Source organism: Platichthys flesus, chromosome 12, assembly GCF_949316205.1.
Source record: "Platichthys flesus chromosome 12, fPlaFle2.1, whole genome shotgun sequence".
Classification (NCBI taxonomy): domain Eukaryota; kingdom Metazoa; phylum Chordata; class Actinopteri; order Pleuronectiformes; family Pleuronectidae; genus Platichthys; species Platichthys flesus.
In genome coordinates, this window is record NC_084956.1 from 2,136,790 (window position 1) to 2,152,494 (window position 15,705).

General features: G+C 48.6%; 1 protein-coding gene across 1 annotated transcript in view; it reads right to left on the reverse strand.

Annotated features, from left to right (window-relative positions):
- LOC133966547 (cadherin-11-like) overlaps positions 1–15,165 on the reverse strand; it is a 72,330-nt gene extending 57,165 nt beyond the window's left edge. Inside the window, 1 exon segment of the mRNA XM_062401529.1 lies at positions 14,718–15,165. The gene's annotated coding sequence lies outside the window, so the exon portion shown is untranslated.
- Between the last annotated feature and the right edge of the window lie 540 nt (positions 15,166–15,705).

Below are 15,705 nucleotides of genomic sequence, written 5' to 3' on the forward strand. Positions count from 1 at the left end.
AAATTCAAAAGGCCGAACAACTTGCCGATTGGTGCCAGATGTTCCGAGCGTCACATTCACACAACGACATCCTCTCCTCCTCATCTCCGTTCCCCTTTCTCCCCTTTCTCCCTTTTCTTATTAGCTAATTTCTCCCGTTTCCTCCTTTTTCTCCCTCATCTGCTCTTTTATTTGACTCGTCAACTTTTACACCAGCTCGCTCGCCCCTCCTCTCCCCATCGCTCCGTTTCTCCCCCCATCCTTTCATTCATCTTTACTCCTTTTAAAACTCTCTCTTTCTTTCTCTCCTCGACACAACGAACCCCCCTTTATCTCCTCCACCCTTTATTTGTTTGTATGTTCATACAGCATCTTCTCTTCCTCTCCTTTCTCTTGGCGTTCCACTTCCCTCCTCTTCTTCGTCCTTTCACTCTCACGACAGATTCATTCTCAATTATTTCCGAATCAACTGGATTAGACAGATTTTGATTTGTAAAGATCTTCATCCTTCCCTTCCACTCTGTGTCTCCCCGTCTCTTTCCTGTCATTCACTTTCATTCTCTGGTCTTTTCCTGTTCACATTGTATTCACGCAGCCTCCCAGTCGCTTTCTCCTTTCTCACTCAAATTTGATGGCATGTATCTTTATTTACCATCTGCACCCTCCATTTCACTGTTTGTCTCATTTCCTCCGCCTTTTTTTACATCATCTCTTTCGTTCCTTCCCCCTCCTCCTCCTCCTCCTCCTCCTCCTCCTCCTCCTCCTCCTCCTCCTCCTCCACCTCCTCCTCCCTCCCTGTCATTCATTCTGGGAGGCCCATTGATTCTCCACTGAGGCCTTTTCTCCCCCCTCTCTCAGCTGTCGGAGGGAGATGGGATCTTCTGATGTCCCCACCATGATAAACAAATTCATTTTTTTTGTTCTACCGCAGAAGTCTCTGGAATAAAGAGCACACTCCCTCAAAAACGTAAATGTGAACCAGATGGGCGAGGGAGAGGGAGAGAGAGGATCGGGAAAGGGAGACGGGGAAGAGGAGCAGGCCTCTGATTTGAACACCTCCTCATTTTTGAACATCTCCTGAGGTTTCCAATCTTCTCTGACCGTCCTGTTTTGCATGTTTTCCTCCTTCCATACATTGTTCTCTCCTTTCATGTCTGCGTCTCCACCTCTGTTCTAATCATTCACTCCATTAAATCGCAGCGACTCCACGAGCAGCAGTATCTCACGTTGTCTCTGAGCGTCTCTCTGGTGCAGTTCTTCACTTTGATGCATCGGCTCAAGCTGGAGGAATGAATCTGCACTCGTTTGGCACGGTTTAATTTCCTTTCATCCCTTCGTATGTTCGTCTGTATCTGATCTCAGCCCCCTTGTCTCCACTTCCTTGTTTCACTGCAACCATCCCTCCGCTCGCTCCGTGCAGTCGGCCTCCTCCGGACTTCCTCTCCATCCTTTCTTCTTCCCTCTGTCTCTCCATCCCGCCACACTTAGCACCTCAATCCGTCTACACTCAAACTCCGCCCTCGCTGCCAGCCTCCACCTTCTCTCCTGCCCAGTCCCTCCCAGTATTGATCTAGCTGTCCATGATATGTCACAGTGATTGACAGCTACTAATTGGCTTAATCCCAGCCCCGGGGGTCTTGTAGGTCTTCGGTGGATCTGGATACAGCTGTCCTATTGTCCACCAGCTGACACCGTGACCCCCGGGAGCCGGTGATAGGTGGAAGAAAGAGGAGATAGGGAGGTGGAAGATGCTTGAATTTAAAAAGACACACATCTGCTCCATCATGACCGACACACTTTTGCAGGAGGGTGTGATGACCACCACGGAGGAGGTTTACTTTTCACCCCAGTGCATTTGTTTGTGCGATGTTTGTTCGCAAACATCGAACATGGGCGAAATCCTCTTTTTCATATATATATCATTTTTAACAATGCAAGTTTTTTTGCATGTTTTCAGCCATATCCCAGGAACAATAGATCGATCTTGAGAGGAAGAAAACTGGGACTGAAGGAGAGAGTGAGATCAATTTGGTGCAGCTGGATTGGATTTAATGGGACTGTTGTAGGAATGCACTGAGAATCATCCTAGTTTGTTTATTGGTTTATTTATAAAGCAGGATTATGCAAAACCACTACTACCACTAAAATTACTATTACTACTGTTCCTACTACTACTACTACTGAACTGATTTCCACAAAGTTTGGTGGAAATATCAGACAGAAAAACCCATTAATATTAAGACTGGACAAGACGACACATCCTGGATTTTTTCATCACTTTCTTCCCACGGAATAATTCATGGGTCTTGATGAGTGGCTGGATGGAGTTTGAGGCGGCTTGGCGGTGGAATGTGAAGTTCCCTTTCTCCCTTTTGTGATGATCTACCTGCTTGCCAAAAGTTTCAGATGACGGTGAGGGGGATGGAGGACAGAGAGTGGAACAGTTGGCGGGAGATCACTGGGATGTTGGCAGCAGGTTGTCCTCAAGTGGACGGGAGAGGAAGGGAGAGGGTGACCCGCGAGTCGAAAGAAGCGCCCCTAAGCAGACCCAGATTAGCTCTGCTCTATTGAGGAGGCAAGGGGCAGAACACAAGGTCTTAGAGGATGCCACTAAGCCTTTTAAGACCACCCTCCCTTCAGCTTGAGATGTACACCCCCCCCCCCCCACACACACACATAGACACACACAGACACACACACTCCAAACCCATTTATCCAGTTACTGACACACAGCGTTTACATTCACATTAGCCCGGGGAGACCTCGCTGCCCAAACATTCAGGCTCGACGGAAGGTCGTGATCTGCTCGGAGAGAAGTCATTAGTCGTTTTACGGCTCTGAAGCAGTTTTTATTCATAATGATAAAGTGCAATGGCGGGTTTTATTCCGAAAGCTGCCGGTGGGTCATCAAACGTTTAACTCCTTTGTAAGTTAAGGCCTCAGGACAGCTAATAACTTCATTCATATTTCATACAGGGATCCCCGCTCTCATGACAGCTGCTCACTGTTGGACGTCGCAACATGGAGCAGAATATCAAATTCAGAAAACTAGGAGATATGATATTTTTTAAAAGGACATTTATTTAATTTCTGATTCCAAACAGGGAGATTCAATGTGTTTTGCTTTGCTGTGGATTTGGCTCTGGATCGATTTTACCTTTTAAACATATGTCTTATGACTTCATGTGAATAAAAAGCCTCATGTCAACTTGGTGTTGATCCGCCTGTGACGTCTGGGGCTGGAACATAAACCATTTTAAAACAGGGACAGATTTCTTTTTTCTTTTGATTCATTATTTTGGAATGGACACAGGGAAGATGAATGAGTTATGGTGAATTGAAGGGAACGGGATCAGCCATGGAGCTCAGAGGGAGGAATTGATCAGCGATGTTGCGGACCATTACACCCCCCATGCATGTGTAATGACCCTAATTACCACGTCCAATTTGCCCCCCCGTCTCCCACCCCTCACCCAACAAGCACTCCCCTCTGTGACAACCCGGAGGACACAAGGGTCATTGTGCCGAAACATCCTCCCCTGGAAAACGATCCCCTCGGCTGTTTCCCCCTTCACCCGCGCCTCCCTCCCCATTTTTTTGTTTTCCCAAACCGATGCATGGACGCGCAGGATGCTTGATAATACCCCCCCCCCCCCCCCCCCCCCCATCCCGTCTTTTCTACCCCCACCTTCTTGTTGAAACCAAGTCCCCTCCCGTCTTTCTCCAGGTTGCCACAGAGAGCCCTTTGTTAGGCCGGGCTGCGATCCCATACTCCAGTGGGCCTCCTCTGTTGGCTCTGGAACCTCCTCCCCGGACCATAACCCACATATGAATCACATTCATCAGCCGAACTGCGAAAGTAGCTCAGCGTCTTTAAATCGGAGGCATGTTTGTCTAATGAAAACCATCTGGAGACTATTCGCCCTGGTTCCTTTAAGAAAAAGAAATCTGATTGATGACTAAATGTTTGTAGTGCTGCCAAAACTCAGGAGTAAAACAATAATTTTTAAACGGGATGGAAATATTTTTTTACTGTTCTTTTATATATGGGAAGGAAATTGGGCTCTGGAAATAATTTATCCTTCGTGACATTGGGAGCTGCGCAGAATCCTTGAGGCTTCAAAATACCTTCTTTTTGAAAACTTGCAGTGCAGAAGGTTTAAAAAATGTAATAAAAAAAGGAGAATCACAACAGTGAAGTGTCCTCAAGCAGCTGAGCCTGCTCCTCCACCATTTAGTGTAGGTTTCTCTGAATAAAGGCATCAGATAAATACTGTATTATAAGTACCAAATAGAAATCCTCATAAATAAGAGTTGCTCTCACCTCTAACTGTCACGGCGAGCTGGCTCTTTGATATATTCCTTTTCATCTGCAGAGTGAAACCTGGCGACACGCGACTCCTCTCCTCTCCTCTCCTTACCGCTCTTAATGATTTGTGCGTTTTCCTCTTTGAATAGAATATTAGCATTCTCTCCCCGTGAATAAAACATAAGGACTACTTTCATATACATATAGAAAAGGTCAAAACTGCTGTCTAGACAAGTGGGGATCTATTTATCTCTTTGCTCGACTGCAGCCACACATGCGCTGTTATTTCAGTTTATCACAGATAAACCCCTATCTGTCTAAATTCAGCCCAACACACACACACACACACAGACACACAAACACACAGCCCGGGGTGACCTTACATATGCAACCTTTAGGTGCCACGGACACATGTGGACATCCAGCCTCAAACGTCTGTTATATGATGTCCTGGTGATGTTCTCACGTGCACGGCCACGCGCACGCAAACCCACATATTACACGCTGACCTTGCGTGGTCAGCTTTAGCCCTCGTATGTGAACACGCCCACATTGGACGGCGCTGCACACACACACACACACACACAGACACACACACACATGCACGGTGACCTTGTTTGTTCAACCTTGCCACCAGAATATAAACAATGTCAGCGGCTCTCCTGACATCACAGTGGGGATGAAACCGCGGCTGTGACACATTGTGATGTCACTCCACATACACACTGAAAACACACACTGTTTATGAAAATGGCTCAAAGCGAATCGCTGCTTCACTGGATTTAAAAATAACTCCCAGTGGATTATCTGAGCACATTTCAAAGAAACTGCAAAAACAACCTCCGAGTGTTGTGTAGTGTTTATCCATGTACGATATCATAAGCTGCCTATATGTATTGATGAGCTCTGTAGAATAGTAACGTCTCGATTTTAAAATAGTTTAAATTATGTTAAAAAGGAAAATGAAGGCTGTCGGATGAATTCACAGAACATCGGCCTCAGATACCGAGGGGTCTCGGTTTAAAGGGCAAAGCTTGTTTCATTCTCTTTTAAGTTTAAGGTGTTAATTATATTTCACACGTGGATGAATGGCAGTGTCAGGAGAAGTGTCAGTGACCGGACAGCGACGGATCGGCCTTGTTTCACAGTCTCCCCCCCCCCCCTATATATAGCGCCATGGCCTTTTATAGTGAAATCACAATTAGCAGGTCCTGAAGGAGGCTCTATCTGTCACTCACTGCTTCTCCTCTCACTGCAAAGGTCAGGGCAGTCACAGCTGCAAGTGAGACCTGAAGAGACGGAGGGAGATAAACACAGAGGGAGGACGAGAGATGGAGAAGATGCACCGATAAAAGAGAGAGAGAGAGAGAGGGGCGAGAAACGAGCTGATTCACCGAGAGGACGGACGACAGACTAACACAGAGGGAGGGAGTTGGTTTTATGTAAGAGCCGCTGGAGAAGTCTCTGAGTCATGTTGGGGGGATTTAAGCTCAGAGCCGTCTGCATGGGAAACGTGAAATTAATACCGTCCAATGAGGAGGCAGCAGTCATATTCCATCATATTACACCACTATAAGTGTCACGGCCAACGGGGCATGGATGGAGGGAGACGGAGGGAGAGAAAGAAGGAGGGGGTGAGAAATGGGGAGGAAGATGGGGAAAAAAGCATCAGAGAGCGATAAACAGAAGGAAAGAAAGAGGGAGTGTGGGCGTGATAACGGGGGAGAGAGAGAGAGAGAGAGAGAGAGCGACAGGAGAGGAGAAATAAACACAAACACACACACGGAGAAACAAACACAAAGAGACAGAGGGAGGCCAGTGGGGGGGTTATTATGGTAAAGAGGTCAAGCTTGCAGAGATGCTCACTCTGGTAGAAAAGAAAACAGTGTTTTGTGTGTGAATTGTGTGTGTCAGTGTCCTGTGTGCGACGTCCCCCCCCTCATCCCAGTGAACCATCCTCTGCCACTACTCTCTCTGACAGATGTTATATCATTCTTCAGGGGGTTCTGAGCTGAATCCACACGAGCACGAGAGGCTGTTTAATCTAGTAAACCTTTAAATTAATTATAACATCACGTTGTATGTTTATCTGTAATCTGTAAATCCTTCGGTTCGTCCGTGTCGAGTCGTCGTGTTTATTTCGGGAACTTTTCAGGCTGAGGAGCTGCGTTCGGCACAATGTGGATAAATATAGAGGAGAAGAGATGAAGGGGTCAGGAGGAGAAAAGAGGAGGAGCGAGGATAGAGGAGGGAAGGGAAGGGAGGAGAGTGAAGTGGGGAGAAGGAATGAGGGAGAGAGAGAGAGAGAGAGACAGGGGAGGATGGGAACCACTAGATAAATCCCAGTGTGATCAAAGCGTTGCTCTGACATCAAGAGCGGCGGCAGCTCGCTGACTGGTTGAATCACACTTTGAAACCGACGTGTGGCTGAGGAGCCTCTTCACATATTTATCTGAATTATACAGACACACACACACACACACACAGGATCAAATACGTTTGTTAAAATGCAAACACACGAGAGGCTGCCTCCGGTGGATAACACGGGGAACACGTCCCCACGAAGGAGGGAGTCGCTGTGGGACGCAAACTGAGAGGGAGAAACCAAAATGAGGAGATCTGGTTTCCATGATCGATGTTACCAACTTGCCCCGCCCCTTTTAGCTGTAGCCTATCAGCAGATCGGAAGCCACGACACGAGAACGTCGATAACGCGACTTCACACTATCTGTGCAGAAAGACATCGTTCACATTTGAGATATTTCGGCCTGATTTCTGGATACTAAGAGGAAACCATCTTGAATTACAATCATAGGGTCACATCCCATTACCTTACATCCACCTCCACCATATAGAACCAACAACAAATAGGAGAAGGAGCTTCGACTTCTCACAGTCGGGCTGGGACAAAGTTCTCGGGACAAACAACCGTTGTCTTGAGAAACTTGAGAAATCGGTGGACATAAAAAAATATCTCACACGGAACCAGTTCATCTGTGAAACCAGTTGAAATCAATAACAACCATAAGTCTTCAGTCTCCACGGAGAGAGGCAGAGAGAACAGAGAACCTCCTCCAGGAAGAAGGAACACAGAGACTTCTTATGAATTCTTATAATATGAATAAGAAGTCGCTCACTTCCTGCGAGGACGTTTATTTAAGTCGGTGCCAGAGCCCCTCTCCTCCCGGGGACACCAGACGCACACACATCAGAACCGAGCGCTCTGCCCTCCAGCTGAATGGTCGGGGCTCTTCCTTCTGCGGCTATTTCTTTCCCCTGTCGTCAGATTTGATGTGTCACTTGCCGGTTAGAATAAACTGAGGCGAAGCTAAAGGAGAATGTGCCGTGAGGGATGAATTGATAGATGTCGTGGAGCAGGTGGAGGTCGTGGTGGAGACCTGGTTTCAGTTTAACTCTCTGTCAGGCCCAGTCCTCTGTCTAACCCCGCTCCTAATCAGATAAGCTCCGTGCAGCATTTGCTGTTTTGGCTGACCACTGAGGACTCTGTGTGTGTGTCTGTTTGTGTGTGTGTGTGTGTGTGTGTGTGTGTGTCTGTTAGTGTGCGCTCAGCTTGAGACACACTGTTCAACTTCAGTTTCCAGAATCTCCGGTTGAGTTGCTCAGCACGTGCATGTGCTGCAAAGCAAATTCTGTTTACAGGAGATACACACAAACACACACACACACACACACACACACACACACACTCACACACACGGTAACACAAAAACCTGAATGCAATCGTATGCACACAACTCAAACAGACACACACATTCGCACTGTGAGCCTTGAGGCCACAGCCACAGAGTTCACCTTTATAAATGTGTTCCATCAGCAAAATTAACCCCCTGCAATTAACATAACCATGTTAATTATGGTAATCGACCCCACTGTCTGCTTATACATACATGTGTGTGTGTGTACGTACATGTGTGTGTGTGTGTGTGTGGGAGGGGGGGGGGCACTGGGGAGAATGAATGGAGGGAGCAACAGAAGGGGTGAAGGTGAAATCAGAGAAAGTTGATTAGTTGATGGACGAAGAATAAATCTAAATATTGATATTTGGTAAATCAGTTCCGAACTCTTCTGTCTCCAAAGTCGTGTTGGTTGTTATTCATTCTCTGTTTTTAATGATTTCCATAAACTTAATGAGCTGCTTGACTTGACAATGATCATCAGAAGGTTTATCGATAGTCCAATTAATCTTCACTTGACGTTCTAATGCGAATCCGAGAGGAAGAGGGCGTCAGGAGAGAGGAAGTGAGGTGGGACGGACGTGATTGACCGCGTTACTGGTGGCTCCACGGAGGAGAATAAACACACACACAGACACACACAGACACACACACGCACACTGTTAATTATTATCCTGTATAATGAGAAGCAAATGAGTCATTAAATCTCTCCTTGACCCGCGCGACGCAGCGACCAGCCTCTGTTTCCTGTTTCCTTTCTTTCTCACCGACTCGTCCACACTTCAGACGGAATCTGTCAAACACGAAGCCTTTTCAGCCGTGGATTATTAATGACTGTGGATTATTAATTACTGTGGATTATTAATCACCATCAAAGAGCCAATCCTCACCGAGCGGCGATCTGGAGCATTTCTCTTTTACGCCAAACTCGTGGAAGAAGGTAGAAGAGGAGAAAGGCCCAGTGAAATTCATATGAGAGCTGAACTTAGTTCTTGACCTTCATCTCAAAGCCCTCGTCTTCCTCCTCCTCCTTCCCTGTGTCTCACTGTCTCCCGGCTGAACAGTGTCCACCAAAGCAGAAATGCAGTTCAAATTGGCTGCCGGAGAACAACCTTTCTTTTCTTCCTCTCGTGTGGCCGGTGTCATGAGACCAGGAACCACCTGACTGCACCTAACGACTGTCACAGAGAACAAATTACAGTGGATTACACAGAGATGCTCCATCACACACACACAGACACACACACACACACACAAGACGTTTGGTTCCACTCATGCAAACATGCACCGGTGGCTTAGACACACACACAGCTCGGTGTTCAGATCAATATCGTTCTCTATCTGGAGCAATCCATTCTCATTCCAATCCGATCGATGCCCCTGTCAACACTGTGTTCTGATCATCGATATTAAAATCAATCAAATCGCCCATTAATCCTGAAGTCGCATCGACCCAGACTCCGTCGGGATCACAGCTGCACACCGCGGCCTCATTGTCTGAACAGGAAACCACGAGGCCGGAGCCGCACCCCCCCTCGCCGGCTCGTGAAGAGAAGGTCACGAGGACCGAGGAGCGGAGTTCAGCGACTCCAGGAGAACAACTCACGAAGCTTCCGTGTAGAAATGACAAACACGCTTCAGCTGCAGCGTCTGGAGTCGTGTTCCCAGGACGAGGAGGTTTACCAGTCTCCTGGTTAATTGATGCTGGTGTGTTTTTTTGTGCAACCACACATGGTTTGTGTTGAATGGTTTCAACATGTTCCCTGGAGCTTCTCGTGCCACTGTTTCCTGTCTCCACGTCCTCAAAGTGCCTCCATCCAGTTTGAGCCTGGCACAAGTTTAAATGGCTTCAAGGTGACTTTGCTCTTCAAATAACGAGAACACGCGACTCGTCCGTGGAGCTCGATGCTGCCGCCGCTTTGTGTCTTTGTCCTTTTTGTCGGGGGCTGCAGGGATTAGATTCAGTCTCATCTTGTGTTTGGCTGAGGGCAGAGAATCACCCTCGACAGATGTTGGTCTGAAGAAACTGCTTAAATCGGCAGTTTCCAGGTTTTGTTTGGATTGAGACGCTTTTCAGCTGTCAAATTATTTAAAGGGAAATAAAATCAAGAAACGTCTAAAGCTTAGCAGACAGAAGGAAAACTTAAAAGTGTCCAAAATGACCTGACTGCATGTTTTATCTGTTAAAGGCCTGTTTCTTTATGTGTGGAAGTTGGCAGGTAACTTGACTTCTCGGGTTCCTGCACCGTAACTTTTAGTGTCACTGGAATGTAGAAACACTCGAGGACTAATTGAAACCACATGAGCACGAGGAAGGAGACAAGAAAAACACGCTGACCCGATACTCGAAGGGGAAAACGGTGAACAGCAGCAAACGACCTGCCCCCCCGTGAGGTCACCCCCTCGTTAAACAGAGACAAATCAGCCACTGTCTCTCTCCCTCTCGAGGGCGAGTTAAGGGACGAGAGGTCAAAAACACTAATTACTGGCTACGTCATTTAATCTGGCGGGGACCGGAGATTAGAGTTATAATCCCATCACGCTGCCCCGGGACGTTATGAATCAATCCACCTGGCTTCACGGGACGTGGTCTTGAATTGACAGGGGGACGAGGACGGAGGGAGGACAGAGACGAGACGTGTAAAGAAAGAGAGAAAGAAAGTCTGAGGTTCAAGTCGTGTTTTAATCTGACTTCACTTTCCAGCGCACCTGTGGACCGAGAGACGAGAGGGAAGCTAAACAAAACAGAAGAGCCGAGTCAATTCCCTCCCCCCCCGCCCTCGATGTCGCCTGCTTCTTAACCACCGCTCTCCATTTTCTTTCTGTTACCCCCCCCCCCCCCCCCTTCCCTCCCTCTCTCCCTCGCTCCCTCTCTCTCATTCTCTCTTTCTCCAGGAGGGAATGCAAATCTGAAGGTAACAGAAGCCAGTCACAGTGGACATGCTTATGCAAGGACTAGACGTGTGTGTGTGTGTGTGTGTGTGTGTGTGTGTGTGTGTGTGTGTGTGTGTGTGTGTTTGTGTGTGTGTGTGTGTGTGTGTGTGTGTTTGGGGCATGCAGATTGAATCCTGCATCCCCGGGGAGCCTAACTACCTCTCCAACTCTCTTGACTGGCTCCTTCAGAGAGAGATTTAGAGAGAGAGAGAGAAGGGGGGGTAAGTAAAAACAGAGATTGGGAAAAGAATTAGAAAGAGGAGAGGAGGAGAAGAGGAGGAGGAGAGGAAGAGGAGAGGAGAGGAGGAGGAGAAGAGGTTGTCTGTGCAGCAGCAGCAAAGCCCAACAGCTCCCTCTGTCGTCACCTGGAGAAGCTGGAGCTCTTCTCTCCTCCTCTCCGGCTCTTCTCTTCTCTCCTCCTCTCCGGCTCTTCTCTTCTCTCCTCCTCTCCGGCTCTTCTCTTCTCTCGCTCCTGTTTGAAGTCTGACCTCCTGCAGGCCGCTCGCTTCCCTTCTCCTCTTTCAAAAGAAGCTAGTTTACAATACCGCCACTCGAAAGCACGAGCAGCTGGTGCCTGATTAAATATGAATATGACGATTAGAGTGCAATAAATGAATCCCTTTATCTCGCCGCCTCCCGGTGAGCGACGTCAGCACTGTTTGGAGTCACTTTGCCTTTAAAGTCCGGCCAGCGGTTTATTCATATTTTTTTCTTAAATGCAATCCTGCACATTTGGAGCTTGTGGAACCGTCGTGCAATCTTTAACTGGAGGCTCTGGGCCAGTGCAGGTCAGATAGAAACCATATAAACCCTCACCTGCATGAAGAGGAGGACGGAGATGAAGGTTCAAGCGACTGAAATCAATCTGAAGACGTTAATCTGCAGCTCAGACGCTTATGAAACATCAGAATGACTCTACACGCTGTTGTCGTCACAAACACGAGCTGTAACTTGAACTCCGTGTGCGTCTTAACTTCAACGCGCGGCAAACGCTGGCCCAGTTGTGTCTTTTCAACGTCGCCCGGAGGGACACACACATTTCTCTCTGTTCCACACACATTTAATTATATCTTTAACAACACTGTGAGGACGACAGCCACCGAGCACAAACGTCTCCGCTGCCAGCTCCTTGAAAAAACAACGAATATGACGCCCCCCCCCCCCCCCCCCCCTTCATCTGTCAACCATGCAGGTTTTGTGTGTTTGCAGCTCAACCACAATAGCACAAAGAACATACTGGTGCGAGGGGGATTCTGTGTGTGTGTGTCTCCAGTTTTTTTTTAAACACACAATCACTTTTTCCTTTTCCCAGACATGGAACCCGCACTCTGTTCTTTATTTTTTTGTGTTGCCGGTGAAGTGAAGAGGGAGAGTGTCGGCTCTGAGATGGCAAAGTGAAGACAGGCAGTTCTCATTTCAACTCAGACAAACAAGTGTGAAGAGAATGAGATATACTGTGCTGATGGAAGTCATGCTGTCCTCCTCAAATCCTGATAGGAGTCGAGCCCTTTCCTCCCGTCCGCCCTGATGCTTCTCCTCTCTGCTCAGCACAGCCTCCCCCCCCCCCCCCCTTCCTTCTCTCTCCCTTCATCATTGCATTTCTGTGACTGACACAGGGAATAAAAGCAAATATCCAAAACGCACAAACAGGAAACACTTGTGGTGTCTTTTCAAGCCACTGAACCACAAAATCTTCTAAAAACAGAAAAGTAAGGGTGACTTGTGTTTCTTCTCTGCACTGTCGCCTGGCCTCTAAGCTAATTAGTGAAATGCAAGGGGCCCAACGTGCACAGTGAAGTGACCACACACAAGAACCACAACAACATTGTTGCTACACTGCAGAAAAATGTGTCTCGAGCCTTTTTTCCTCCTGTGAGAATGTAAGACCAGAAGTTTTCTTTTCCTTCTCACAAACTGGAGCCGGAGCCTCTGAGAGGATCGTTTTGTACTCGGCTTTGTTCTCTCACCTCAAGAAACAAGAGGAGCAGCGAACCAGCCGAGCCCGAGCTCATATCAGAACTCCCCATCGGGTAAAAACACAACAGCAGCAAATGATTTTCTCAATAGCTCCCTCAAGACTGGAGAAGCACAGGGAGGGATGGAGAGGAAGAGGAGGGAGAGAGGAAGAGAGTCAGAGAAAGAGAGAGGGGTGTGGGTGAGGATGAAATGCAAAACGGGGAGAGGGAGGAAGACGAGCTGGGGGGGGGGGGGATTGCGCAACAGTGTGGGGGAGAGAGGTGGCGAGTGAGAGGGAGAGATTATTGCCTGCTTGAGAGCAGCAATCTTGAGCTGTGCCATGAATACCAAAGACTGAGCAGCTCCACAGTCAACGCCTCGCTCTCTCTCTCTCTCTCTCTCTCTCTCTCTCTCTCTCTCTCTCTCTCTCTCTCTCTCTCTCTCCCCCCCCCCCCCCATTGGAAACGCAGCGGAATTGCAGCTGCCCAAACTAATATCTCACTTACAGGCTCCTCTCCGGCTCAGAGCTCCATCCACACGCACACACGCCAATTATCAGCATCACACCAGCAGTGCGCGCGTTTACAGTGGATTTCAGCAGATGCTCGTGCAACAATTATAACATACCTAATGTGGCCCCCCCGTAGGGGACGATACGCAAAGCGCACGCTCTTAATTGAGTGCAGAATGAGCCCAGAGGCAAGTGTGCGTGCTGTGTGCATATTTCATGCAGGTTCACGGGCACTGGCGCACTCGCAAAGGGCAAGGACGCAGCTCCGGTTGAAGTATTCAAATGGACTGAATACTAAACCGTATGTGTGGAGTCTGTAGGGGATTCGCGTTTGGAGATCTGAGATCCACAAAGCGAGACTGAGGAGAGAGGGGTCCACGTGATGGACGAGGGAAGGACACAAGACTGGGAGAGAAAGGAAAGAAAGAGAGATAGATGAGACGTGGCTGGTCGTTTGGGCTGTGGAGCAGAATTTATGGACTCGACGGGAGATGGAGAATGCGTAAAATCGATGTCTGGCACCGACAGGGCTAAATAAATGCAAATAAATCTCCTGCTCCACAAAGTAACTTGTGTTAATTCCGTGTGGCTTCATTGGCTGAATGTGTGGATTCCACGGATGAAGGGATTCGACCGTTAACCTTCCGCACACATGCGTTCAGAGGCTGATCCAAAAGTTGTGCGTCGCCGTTACGCGGAGGCACGGAGACGCTGCGAAACCGGAGCCTGCACCGAGATGTGCCACCATACGTGGCCAGACACACACATATACACACACGGTCAGACGCGCACGGACCCAGCACTCCATACCATAACATCGCCAGTATCCAGACACACAGTGAATAACACTGACTGCGTTATATGGGGAGAAAACCGCAGAAATCCAACCGTCATCCTGCGGCTCCAGGGAGCACAGACAGTCCGCTTGTGTTACCAGCGAGCAACACAACAGACACACACCACGCAGGTCTCAGGATCTGGTGACAGACGCTGGTGCGCAACGGCTCCGAGGGGGATTCGCACCTTTTACTCCTTATTTACTCAAACATCCTCTGACTGGGAACTTTTTAAAGGCTGTGTGCGCAGGGGGAGCTGTGCGTGCAGCGGACTGCGGGATGCATTCATCCTAACTGGAACCCCCATCATCCCCAGCACCACCAGCACCAGCAGCACCAGCACCATCCCCGAGAACCGAGACACTTCCCCCCCCGCTCTCCCCCGTGCCTGCTCCGCGGAGCCTCCGCAGAGAGCGAGAGGGGCGCACGGAGAGAAACAGACCCGAGGAAGAGGGAGGATGGACGGAGCAGAAATCCTAAAGTGGACCGGTCCTTACCTTGGAAGTGAGGAGCTCCGTGCGCAGCCAAGGAAATGTCCCTCCCCAAATTCATACAAGCCAGTGGAAAACGTTCACTTCTTCCAAGTAGTATCGCTTCTCACATGAGGTGTCCAACACATCCACTGATGGAAAACCCAGTTCCTCTCTGCGTGCGCGCGCCTGGAGGAGAAGAGGCAATAAAAAGTCGGTTCTCCTCGGAGCGTGAAATGTTCTGTTATCCGCTGGAGAGCACAGGCAGAATAAAAAAAAAACACCAAACCAATAAAAAACACAAGAGCGCGTCTGGGCTCCGAGATGAAGAGGAGGTGAGGAGGAGGAAGAGGAGGAGGTGGTTGAGGAGGAGGTGGGTGTCGGGAGAGAAGAGAGGGGAATCACCGTAGCATTCCTGCCCTCCTTCGGGTATCAAATCCGGTTGAGTCGCTCTGCGCCGTTTATCCGTCCTCCCTCCAAGAGCCTCGGAAACGGTGTGAGGGAAGAAGTGAGGCAGGGATGGACGTGCGCTCAGCGGCAGGGAGAGAGAGAGGGGGGAGAGAGAGAGGGAGAGAGGGAGAGAGGGAGGGGAGAGAGGTAGGGAGGGAGGGGAGAGAGATGTCGCTGCCGATGGAGGGCGTTGGAAACTAGAGTAACCCTCTCCTCTCACTTTCTCTCCTCTCTGCTTGCTTACAGGTAGAATCATTATGATTTCATTATGGTAATATTCTGCATTTTTAATATCAGGCCCATAGGAATAAGTTGTTTCACCACAGAAGACAAATAATGCAAAATGCAATATATATATTTTGTTGTTTTTCTTGCATAATTGTGATAATTAAGTAAAAGCTGCATAGGGAAATTTACAGACGCTTTTATTTAAATCCATCTGGAGTCACAGACATGATTCCGTCGGTGTCTCCGCAGGCTGCTTCATGTCAGGAATCCTGCAGGAGGGCTCGACGAGTGCAACAGTTGCTCGCTGCTCATTGGCTGAGAGCATCATCCAAACCGC